This window comes from Peromyscus leucopus, chromosome 5 (assembly GCF_004664715.2).
Source record: "Peromyscus leucopus breed LL Stock chromosome 5, UCI_PerLeu_2.1, whole genome shotgun sequence".
NCBI classification, from domain to species: domain Eukaryota; kingdom Metazoa; phylum Chordata; class Mammalia; order Rodentia; family Cricetidae; genus Peromyscus; species Peromyscus leucopus.
Genome location: NC_051067.1, coordinates 141069760 through 141083025, shown reverse-complemented (window position 1 = coordinate 141083025; position 13266 = coordinate 141069760).

The following is a 13266-nucleotide window of genomic DNA, read 5'->3' as shown; positions in this document are numbered from 1 at the left end:
TGCTAACAAACTAAAGAATAGGTTTCCATAATGTTGACAGTTTTGAAATGTTGCAAAATTCCCTTAGATATGGGTATCCTTGGGTCTCTCTTAGAAAGACCAAAGATACAAAGCTGTGACATCAGACTATATTAGAATAGCATGAACAATTTTTTTAACAAAGTCAGCAACAGCTTTTGAAAAAAAGATGACTGCAAACTTTCTAACAGTGCCTTTATTTTTCCCAGATGACAAAGGTCTTCATGAGATAGAATTTGGGATTGTTCTTGCAAATGACTTTTCCGAGGTTCTTCATAAAACTCAGTTATGCTAGCTAATCTACGTTGTGGACATATGGAAAATTGAAGCTGTCTGGAGTTGGCTAGGTTTTAACAGAGGAGTTGCTTATTCTACATAAGGAGATAAATTTTATCAGGAGTTATTCCATGAATGCAGAAACCATCCCACAAAGCTTACTTACAACACTTTATATCCTTCCATAGATTTTTTTTTTAAATGTGTAACACTAATAGACTAAGTTTCATAAAATTCTGTCATATATTTAGGACTTAAATAGAATTTACTGTGCACTTTGGAGCAATCATATAAAATACAGAAAAAAAAATCAACACAGACTATCGAGGAGGCAGAAGCCAACCTCTGCTCTTCTATTGTCTCTATCTGGGCCTGAGAACTGAATTGACCCATGGAATATTTTTCAAGAGACAAGCATAGAGACATGGTCTGTTCCTAGGAACCCTCATACGGAAGTAAAACTAGCACACATGGCAATATCTAGTGCTGAGGTGCTAGTGTGGACAAAGAGAAACAATGTGTTAGAAGTAACTGAAGCAGATGAGAAGGGAGTACTCTGTTGTAACTTGGTCAGCTCCCAGATCCGGCAGGGCCAGTCTCTCCCTCTTTCAAATGTTTTTTCCTGGTACGGGAAGCCAGCACATCTTTCTTATAGAAGTCTTTCCTCCTGCTTCTTTATTGTATTTGTGTGTTTTCAGATGTCTGAGCTCAAAGCAATCCCATGCCAAGGTATAAAATCCCAGGTGGCACATCCTGTCACCTTCTTCTTTCATTGGAAGAAGTTTGGTGAAAGTTGTCTCTAAGTAACATTCTTTGGCAGCTGTTTATTACTGTCCACAAAGTATGATAGAGAGGAGCAGGTCTGGAAAGTGGGGGGCTCACTTTGATCCCAGTTTTGAAACAATTGATTTCCAAGTATCTAAGTTTTCTTCCATGTTAAAAATCTCAGTGTTTCTGCTGAGCTCTGCCATTATTCCAAGATACAAATACTTTCTAGGGTTTTATTCCTCCAGGTAAAACTATGGGGTGTACTGTAGGTGTGTGTGTGTGTGTGTGTGTGTGTGTGTGTGTGTGTGTGTGTGTGTGTGTACATACATATATATGTGTGTGTGTAGCATATATGCACATTAATAGTGTGTATAGTAATACAAAGATACAAAGACTACATATGCTAATCTCCAGTTTCTCTTAATTTTTTCTAAAACGAAAAAGCTTGAAGCATATATAAAAGTATATATAGTTTAAAGTTTTGAATAACACATTAATTTACTAGCAAGCTTAAGGGAAAGTACAACCGACTATTAATAAACCGTGATACATAAATTAAAATGTCCATTAAGCAAATACAAATTAAAACTACTTCAAGATACTACTTCTCTACAGTCAGAATGGCTCTCATCAACAAATATGACAACAAATGATGGACAGGATGGGAGAGTAAAGAACATTCACTCATGTGAGGGATGCCAACTAATGTAGGCATTGTAAAAATCAATTTGGAGATTTCTAAAAGTATTAAAAATAAAATTACCATACGGCCCAATTATTTTACTCTTGAGAAACACACCCAGAGAACTCCATACTCTACTGTAGAGAATTGTGCACCATCATGGTGTTAGTGATTTATTCACTGCAGCAATGAATTGGAATTAACCTAGTTGTTCATCAAAGAGATGAAGGGATAATGAAAATCTGGCATATGTATAAAATAGAATGCTACTCAGCTATAAAGAAAAATAAAGTTAAAAATTCTTTAAATAAATAAAAATATATAAATAAATTCTTTAAATAAATAAATAAATAAAAAACTTTAAATAAAGTTAAAAAAGCAGAAAAGTAGATAGAATATATAATATTAAGTCAAGTCACACAATCTAAGAAAAGAAAAGAAAAACATGTGTTTTCTCTCATATGCAGAACCTGGCCAATAATATATGTATATATGTAAACAAATGTACATGTGGATGGAGTATAACTTGAAGAAAAGGGAACAAGGCATGCTAAGTGTAAAAGATGTGGGCTTGGGGAGATGGCCCAGTGATTAGGAGTACTTCTTGCTCTAGCAGAGTACCCGTGTAGACTCCCAACACTCACATATTGGTTCTCAACCATTTTTAACTCAGTTCCAAGAGATCCCATCCCCTCCTTTGACAAATTGGTACACATGCATAACTGCAGGCAAAACACACACATAAAATCAAACGCATAAATCTAATTTCAAAAATTAAAAAACATATAACAGACTGAGGAAGGATTGAATTCAGATAATGGACACAGGTTATGAAAGAGGATACAAAGCTAAATCTTTTTCTAGTTCCAAATCTGCTATGTCATTTTTTTGGGGGGCGGTGGATAAGTGCATAAAATATATTCAATATTGAAAATGGAAATTTTAATGTGAAGCTCCATTTGAATACCTATTCTAACTATGCAGAAGTCTATTGTGTTGTGTGGATATGGGGGTTTGGTTAATTTTGGTATGTGATTATTTTTATCTATTTGCCAGTTTTTAGTGGTGAAGTTTATAAAATTAAAAATAAAAATTAAGATGTGGCAAAACTCAAAGTACATTCACGTTTGATAGCAAAAAACTTACCATTTCAATAAAAACATGATGTGCTTCTAGCTTCATATATATTAAATGTGGGTAAAAACAATCCTAATATGGCTTTATGAGTGTCTCTTATTGTTCTCTGCCTTGATGCTCCACATTACACATGGGCACTGTTTCGTAGCTCATTCGTTAGCTTGTGTTTGAAATCCATTGCTCAGTAAATGCGCTCTTCAGCTTTCATGGGTCTCAGAGGTATCCAAGAATTGTGTAAACGTGATACTAAGGAACAAATGCCTACGTACACATCTGGGAATGCATGAATGCTGACTGACCACCAATAAATTTCAGCTGGTTCAGGTTTACTTCTCTTGCAAATACATATAAAGTACAGTAATTAAATGACTCTAATCCTAATACTACTGGAATTTGGCCCTAGGGACTCTACGGTTTTTAAGATTACTTTGAAAAGCTAAAAAGAAAACCATCTCCTAAAAAATTTCAGTGTTAAAACACTTAAAAAGAAATCTGGTTAAATATGTTGAGGGTGAACCTTATTTGGAAGCTAAAATAATGGAACAGAGAACAGGCAAAAAAAATGGAGGTAAAACAGAAGCATAAACACTAATGAGGAAGGTCATTACAAAGGGCCATTTTCATAGATAACAAAAAAACTGTTTAAACCTCCTGTAAAGAAAAACAGACAACATAGAATTGGCTATAAATTATAACTCTTGCAGTATTCCTATTGATTAGTGCCCATGACTTAACAAATAATAAACTAGTACTTAGGGTTTGGAGATGCAGGAATGTTTATGAATATGAACATAAATGTGAGCATACATAATCTTTTACATCTATATATAATATGTGTATATATATGGCTATGTAAAATATCTCTGTGACTATATATATATATGAGGTATGTAGATATATATGGCTATATACATGATTTAGATGTGATATGTAGATATATGGCTATATTTTATAGATATATATAATATATATAACATAGCTGTATATAAGCACATATATATATTGATTTAAATCATTTGCACCATACATTATTATGAATTTTTAAAATTCTTAATTTTCAGTATCTTTATTTGTATTTTATTTTAACACAATTGTTATTCACTGATAGTTAAAATCTATTTTGCTTATTAGTTGGATTGCAAACATTACTTAATGACATTTTAAGTGTGAAGCATTGTGTTATATCATTATTGTACTAGATTTGTAAAACCTTATAATATAATCTCAATTACTATGTCTTATAATTACCTTATTTTCCACATAAGATTACTCTTATCTTCTAAGTTATGAATATGTTTTAAGAGCTTAACTATTAATATTGACTTGTAGTATTTAACTCATATGAGCCCAAGAAATATTTTTGTTGTGCCAGGTTAATTAATAAAAGAAAACTAAAATACACAATTTTAATTATGGTTATAATAAAGTATATGCTTTATTCTTGAAGGATGTTATCATTTTTCTTATATTTTTCAGAGCATATTATAACTACCTTTTATTATATTCCTTTTTACACTCCTTTTTAGCAAAGGAGTAAAAAAAAAAAAAACACAGGTTCTGTTTCAAATGTCTAAGTGGAATGAAAATATTAACTTGTAAAAGCCATAAAAATATTTTGTTCTTTCTTAATATAAAGAGTTAATTGCAAGTGAAGATTTCAGATGCAAAAAATTTGAGAGCATAAATCATCTCAAGATTCAAAGGTAAAGGACAAACTACAACCAGCAGTAGCCTGCCTTAGTAACTGCTTCAGATAGTTCAAACTTTGTTGATGTGATGTTTACTGAGAGGTGACTGTAGACTTTAAGGACCTCTAGAATTTTAATCAACAAACTTTAATATACAATTGTTTGATACTCTGCACATGAATCCAGGAACATGATCCTTTAGAAATATTTTAGGATGTTGAACAAGGAGAACAACATCATGCTGTGGGCCTACCACATGCAGATAAGCTGTTGACTGGCTATGTGTGTCTCTAGAACTATCTACTTCAGTCTCTGCCTGTGTTTTCTGAGGAACCACAGCCTTGTATCGCAAAATCAAAACCAGTCTTCAGAACTCATTGTCCATCTCAAAGACACACTTGAGACCATGCAAGTTTTTCACCTGGTCTTCATTTATATTTTTTCCTATAGAATATCCTATGGTCCCAAGACTTTACCTATGAGGTGTCAAATGAAGACTTCCAAATTGGTACCTTTAATACTAACTTTTTAATTTCAGAATAATACAGCCATCTGCTATTTCAGTAAGTAAATGAATACATAATTTCTATCTTTAATGTCACTTCCAAAATAAAATATTTTCCACTTCAAATTTCCATATACTCAACACATCAATAAATCAAGCCACAGTCCATTTTAATATATAAAGCAGAAACCTGTAGGTCATTCTTTTCTTTTATTCATAACCCAAAATTCACTGTCAATAAAACCTACTTCTTTAAACTCAAGTGCTGTGCGCAAGTTCTATTTTTAGAGCCATTTACTCATCTGCCATTTCTGTCGCCAACCTTATTCAAACCACCATTATTTCCCAAAAGACTTCTGTAGTTGCTTCCTTATTGGTCTCTTGAGTTCTGAATCTGACCTGTATAAATTATTCACCAGTTAGTGTCCACTAAAAGCACATTAAGGACTTCCCATTGTGTTTGTAATAAAAATCAAGTGCACTGGTTTGTGTTACTGGGCCGTATAAATCACACTGTGGAGTTCCCAGGCTCCACTTTTCCCATTCTCTCCCTATTTTGCATCCTACTCATATTGCTGATTTTCTAAGTGTGCAGTACCTCCAGGGGCTTGTTCATAACTTTCACATGTCTGATTCATTCTTGTCTTAGATCTCTGCTCTGATGTCACTTCAGATGTTTCCTTGAGTGTTCCTTTCAAAGAGTTTATATGAGTGAGTGACTTTCACTATCCTATTTTTCTATTTCCTTTACAGAGTTTACCCCAATCTAAAAGGATATATGGGCTTGCATTTCAGTTTTGATAATATCTCTATCCTTTCCATGGTGTATGTTATCTGGGTATATGTTCATTTCTACAACCAACTTGTCTACTTTGCAGAGAACTTCCAAGAATATAAGAAGCATGTTATCATTCATAGTTTTCACCAAAATACCTAAGAGAATACTTTATGTAAAGAAGGACATTCTTTTGGCTCATGGTATCAGGGATTTCAGTTTGTTCCTTTGATCCATAGTTTCTGGGCCCAGGATGAAGCTGATCATCATCAGAGCCTCATCCTGGAGGCATGTGGATGAGAAGTGTGTTCACCCTATGAACAATAGGAAGATGACAGAGAGGATGGGGCTAGAGACCAAGTATAGCCTTCAAAGACACACCCCTATTGACCTACTCCCTCCAACCGGGAACCGCCTCTTAAATTTCCACCATATCTCATAATAACACTACCAGTTGGAGAATAAGCATTCAACACTTGAGCCACAGGCTCATTTGAACCATAATGTGGAAATTATTTACTCAGTAGATATAGTTTTAATTTAATCAACTGTCAACAAGTAATGTCTATCTTGTAGTGTTTCTGAGAAAGTTAAGTGACATTGTGTAGATGTTATTAAAGGATCTGGAACATGTCAAATACTTCAGGAGTATGATAACCTCAACAGCAACTACCCGTTATCAACAACAGATAAATCTAGTGTCCACAGATCTGGAGTTTTTCTATAATGGTGTAATGGCTTGGCAAGCTATAATGTGAATGACTTTGTATTTTAAGCCACTGAAAAGTAAAACAAAAGAAAATATGTTGTAACAAAATCATATGAAATTCAAACTGCAGTATGCATAAATTTTGTGAAATATAGACCCACCAATATAGGCATTTTATTTACAAACTGTCCATGGCTATTTTCATGTTTACAACAATAGTATTGAATTATGACAAAAACTCTCTGATAAAGACTATGTCATCTTGTAAGAATGGATTATATCAACTTATGCCTATTTCCCCAGGGTGTACATCGTTTTAACCTCCCTTTGTTGATACAGAAACTGAGAGCAAATAAAACATGAGCTTAACTATGAATACAGTGCTCAATACATCTCTCCATGTTATTTAATTTAATTTTCACCACAACTATGAGATAACATTATTAAAAGGTCTCATGGCTCACAACAGACAGAGTCAGAACCCAGAAGAACTTCATCAATTAGAAGCTTATATTACAACATTTTTTTTCACAATTAAATTATTAGGTACATGTTTATTAAATTTACTTTTCCTGCTAATCATATAGATAGATGCTTCTATTAAGCTCATAAACAAACTCTTGATGTTTTGTCAATTTATCTCAAAATGTTAAAAAAAAAAAAAAAAAGAACAATGGAGAAGCCAGCAATTCCAGAGATGCACTCACTAAAGAGTGGCCTAGAAGCATCTTTGGAACAGAATCTATGACTGATAATAGCCTACAGTAAAGAAGCCTTTTCATCAAAGATATTTTCTGTTGTGACAAATAAAACCCACCACAAATGTATGCCTTTGGGTAGTGTGGTGTTCAGAGAATTGTATAAACAAGGAGTCAAAAACAATTTTTAAAATTCAACATATCTCTTGAAGCCAAGAAATGGAAATATGTAACTTGTACCTTTTTTCAAGCCCAGTTGAATCCAGTTCCAGGGAGCTTTCCTGAATTTTCCCCCAAACACCCCAGGGAACCATTATCTTCACATCTTAGATACTTTTAAGACTCTCTGTAAATATATAGAGCATATCATGTGATCATGTGGAGTTTGCACAGTACCCCTTACTCTGCTGATTTCCATGGGGATTAACCCAAATTTTCTTCATTTCCAATTATTCTGAATCATAGAATATTTTTTCCTCTTGTGTTGGTAAGTGAGTTTTTGTTTCTTCAAGTTTAATCATGATCGCAATTTCACAAAGCTTTGTTTTTTCATAAAGAAAAATGATAAAACCAAAGATGAATTGAGAATTGCTATAAATGCAGGCTGAAAAAGAACTTCAAATATTGTCAGGTAGATGTGTTGATTTATTTATTTATTTATTTATTTATTTATTTATTTATTTATTTATTTATTTATTTACAACCCAACCAAACTTTCCCATTCCTATCTTCTTCCTACTTCCTTCCCCAATGTGTTTATTAAAATATATACTATTTATACAAAATAATGGGCTTACTTGTGATATTTTCTTACATGTACATAATGTGCTTTGATTACATTCACCCCACAATGCCTCCCATAATCTTCCTTTCTTTTAATCCCTTCCATATCATTAACACATCCCATAGTCTAGTTTCACACATATTTTTCCTACTAGATTCCATTTTAATCAGGACTGTCTGGAAGAGCAGAACAGATAGAATGAATATATATATTAAAATGGGATTTATTAGATTGGTTTACATGATACAGTTTAAGTAGTCCAACAATGTCTTATGCTGGAGAGACTGAGAAAACAGTGGCAGCTCAGTCCATGAATCTGTCTGCCTAAGCAGCCCCAATCTTCTATTAAAGGTCTAGAATGTGGCTGGAGAGTCATTGGTCTTCAGTCCAGTTGGAGCCCAAAGAATCTGGGTTCTGTTATCAGTGAAAGAACAACAGGACTACACTGTAAGTGCAGTATAGATGGACTTGCCCGCAAGAGCAAAGGCAAGAAGGCTTGGTCTTCCTTTTGTCTGGGTTTCCACTGGAAGGTGGTGCTCACATTTAGGGTGGGTCTTCCCACTTCAAACAACATGATAAAGAAAATTTCTAACACCCTATGCCCTTCCACTTGTCTTTTAATTTATTATAGAACCAGTGAAGTAGATAACCAAGATGAACAATTCTACCACAAATATAAAAGAAAATGTAATATTTGTCTTTCTAGGGCTGGCTTATTATTTAACATGATGATCTCTAGTTCTGTACATTTTCCCATAAAAATGATTTAGTTATTCTTTATGACTACTTCATTTTATAATTACATATATGTACATATAACGTTTATCTATTCATCTGGTGACTCAAAGACTTGTCTATTGTGTACTGTGTTATAATAAACCTGGGAATGCCTATGCAGCTGTGTTTATTGAGTGCTATCTTTTATTCCTTTGGTTATATACCCAAGATGACCCAGCTTCATCATACTGCTATATTTTTAGTTTTGGGGGAGAAACCACACTGATTTCCCCAGAGGCTACACAAACTTATATTCCCATCACCAACACATGAGTTCTTCCCTTCCTTCCAGGCATTTGTTGTCTTTGTTTGTGTGTTTTCTTGGTGATAGTAATTATAAAAGGCTGATATGGAATATGAATGGAGTTTTGTATTTCCCTAATGGCACTGTTTGTCATACATGCAGTCACTGGTCAGCTAAACTCCTTTTGAAAAGGTCTACTCACTTCATTAGCCATTTTATTGAGTGGATTACTTATTATTTTGTGCTTAGTTTTAAGAGTTATGTGTATAGGTTTTATATTCATCTTTTCCAGGATGAATAGCTAGCATGGATTTATTAACTCTTGTTATTATTTTCCAAACTATTGGAGTCCTATTTAGAAAATTGTTGTTTATTCCTAAACTCATGGTGTTTTCTTTTTTTAATGCCAAATGCTGTTTATTGAAGGAGGGAGGAGGTCTTGAATACAGGCTTACAGCATAATGGGAGAACCCCGGAGGGCAGAAATTTACTACAGATGTTTTACAATCTTGTATCTAAGCTGTTAATGCCCATTATGCAGAATACATAGACAAGGAACTTCCCTTAAGCATTCAGGAGGGTGAAACCTGGGAGGAAATTAGCTTAGGGAGGATATCAATGTCAAGGTCAGCAAGCAAGGAAACAGTTATACAAAATGGGGGCCAGGGCCCTACAGGTCCCCCTTTTACTAATAAATGAGCTTCTGACTTAGGTTGCATGGGATGTCAGCAGGTCACCTTACCTGTCATGGAGATGCCTGCACAGGCCACACAGGCACTCTGCCTTAGGTTGATGAGCGCCCCCCAGGTATTACCCGTCTCTGAATACTCATTATCATACAGGCTCAATATTGTGTGAGCTGCAGAGTTAACTGCTGCCAAAGATCTCAAAGTGGCGCTGGGCTTGCAATCTGTGTGTTTGACACAGAAAAGACCAACAGAAGTCCTAACCCACCCATAGACAGTAGGATAAAGGCAACTGAGCCATTCCCTTCCTTAACAAGCTTTACTGCAAATTGGTGTCCTTGTAAGATGGTATCCCAAGCCGGGCGGTGGTGGTGCACACCTTTACTCCCAGCACTTGGGAGGCAGAGGCAGGCGGATCTTTGTGAGTTCGAGGCCAGCCTGGTCTCCAAAGCGAGTTCCAGGAAAGGCGCAATGCTACACAGAGAAACCCTGTCTCAAAAAAAAAAAATGGTATCCCAAAGGCAAATGGAACTTGAGTTTATAAATTTATAATTTTAAAAGCCAATCTAAATGTATATAACTATTGAATTAAATTTATCATGCCCAATAGAATGAAAGATTAATTAACTTTGGTAGCTACTTTTGCTGCCAGGGTCTCCACTGTGCTAGCTGTGCTAGCAATTATGAAATAATAATCCCAGAAACAGTAGCAGCAGTGGCTGCCTCTGCTATAACAGCAACAACAGCAGCAGCAATGTCAAATTCTCTTCTGGAGTATGTGGGCATCCACTGACATGGATACAACTCCAGGAACACGAACCGCCAAGGTCCATTTTTCTTGATCCCAGCACAACTTAATCAGGCAGCTCTGCAAAAGAACAACTAAGAACCATAAAGACAAAACAGGCAGCTCACAAGAAGCACAACTAATGGTCTTATAATGGCTACATTTAGGCTGATATTTTTTTTTTTTTTTTGGTTTTTCAAGACAGGGTTTCTCTGTGTAGCTTTGCACTTTTCCTGGAGCTCACTTGGTAGCCCAGGCTGGCCTCAAACTCACAGAGATCTGCCTGGCTCTGCCTCCCAAGTGCTGGGATTAAAGGCATGTGCCACCAATGCTCATAATTTCAAAGTTTTGAGATTTACATTGAAGTTTTTGATTCATTTTATACTGATTTTTGTATAAGCTGAAACATAAAATTGGGCTTCAACCTAGTATCACCAGATATCGAGGTTTATAGTGTCATTTGGAGGCTGTGTTTTCTACAAAATATGTTCTTGAAAAACCAGGTGGCTCTGTCTCTGTGGGTGTGTTCCTGGGTTTCTTGTTCCAGATCACTGGTCTGTTTCTCTGTCAGCCAGCATCAAGCTGTTGTGTTGCCATGGCTCTGTAGTATGATTTGTGATTAGGCATTGAATACCTTCAGCATTACTGTTTGCCTAGGATAACTTTGCTATTCAACATCTCACATGCTTTCCTTTCAATTTCAGGAATTTGTCCTACTTCTTTGAAGAAGCTATTGGAATTTTGATGATAACTACATCACATCTGTAGATTATTTTCAAGAACATGATCATCTTCTCAATAGTAGTCATGACTGCCCAACTTTGGTGACAGCAATCAGACTCACCCAGGTATTTACTCACAAGAGCAATATTTACTCTTGACCTCAGAACCATCTCGCTAGTCCTGGGACAATCAATTTATTTTATTTTATATCACTTAATTTGTAATACTTTGCTACAGCAGTCATGGGAAAATAAAGCAAAGGAGATAGATAACTGTGAAAAAATAGTAAAGCAAAAAGTCTACAGTGCAGCCCCCACACACATACACACCATGTATGTGTGTATGTATGTATGTATGTATGTATGTATGTATGTATGTATAACATAACAGTGACTGAGGAGGATGTCCACTCTGCTTTATATGCATTAAAATTTTCAGTGCCACAGTGGTCCATGGAGTTAATACTACACATATTACAAATACAAACCTTAAGAATTAATTCTGTGGACACAGTAGAGGAACATAATTTCTTGACATGTTCACAATTTCATGTTTATATATAATTTGCTATTATCATCCCCCCATACACTCTTGTCTCCCTTCCATCTCCACCCTCTTTCACTACCAGTCATTTTCCCAGATTTGTGAGTTTTAGGTTTTGTTTTCTGCTCACTTAGAATGTGATCACACATGTACTGAAATATATTTTGCTTTTCTATGCAACATGTACGTAAATCTAAGTATGACCCATTCCACAAAGGAAATGGACACCCACTGCTAGACATTAGCAATCACACTTGGAAGTATCCAACTCCAGGGAGAATGAGCCCCAGTGGTTCTGGGGGTGCTTCAACTCTGCCCCAGCTATTTCTGCTGCCTTCACAGACTTCCTAGAGGCCTGTGGTAACACCTTGCTTGCAGTGAAGAAGATTCTACCTCAGAGTGCTGGTTGTGATGGTGAGGTATCAGAATTTATGCACCCTCTGCTACTACGTTTTGTTTCCCAGATTAAAGAAGAAAATAATAAAAGAGCACAAAAGATCCATGTGTGTGAATACATAGCCGACTTTTCCAGTTCAGGTGGGATTCATCAGGAAGCCCAAAAGAAAACCACACATCACTGAGAGAAAAAGATTGATTCAAAATATCTAGGGTTTAATGGATATCAGGAACAAATCCTTGGCTTAAGAAAATACAAATTTCCAACTTCTTGTGGTAGAGATTAAGATCTCTGAGCTGTTAGTGACAATAAGGTGAGAAGAAAGAACTGTAGTTGTATGTCAAAGTGAGGTCAAGCGGGATTCTCAGGTTGGCTCTAGTTTGTACTGAGAGATCAGATGGCGAAGACCCTGATCATTCTACATTATGAGGAGAACACAACAGCCTGTCTTGTCCTTTGCAATAGAAATGAACCGATACAATTTCTGTCTTCTGCAGGAAGCCCCTGTGGGGACCTGTGAGGGAAACTGTGGCTGCTGGATCTTCAGACAACGGCCTTCTGACCTCCACAACTCTAAAAAGAGCTCACTCCAGCCAATTCTTTTTTTCAAGAACTTTGTGCTTTGGCATCAATGCACACTCTCCTTAGAGTTCTCTTACTGGCTTTCGTTCACCTTTGCAAAGTTAAGGCTCTCTATGGATTCCTGCAGTTTGAAATGAATCCATCTTGCCAACAATAATCCACTTCATGAAAATGTCACTTGGACCCCATCAGTCAGTGACAATTGTGTTAATTCTTCTAGAATGATGATAGGCATTTAATAAAGGAGAAATTTAGCTTATCTTATTTTGTCCTTATCACCAATGGAGCAAAAACATTTTTAATTTTGATTTTACTAATAGGCTAAAGCCTGTACTCTGATTTACATTTGATGTGCCATTAGTACTAGACAATTTTGAGCATCATTTTTATTATTTGTTTTTGGATAGCTGGGGACTGATCCCAGGACTTCACATGCTAGGTGAGCTCTCTACCAATGAACCACTTCCTTAGCCTATGGGCTATCATT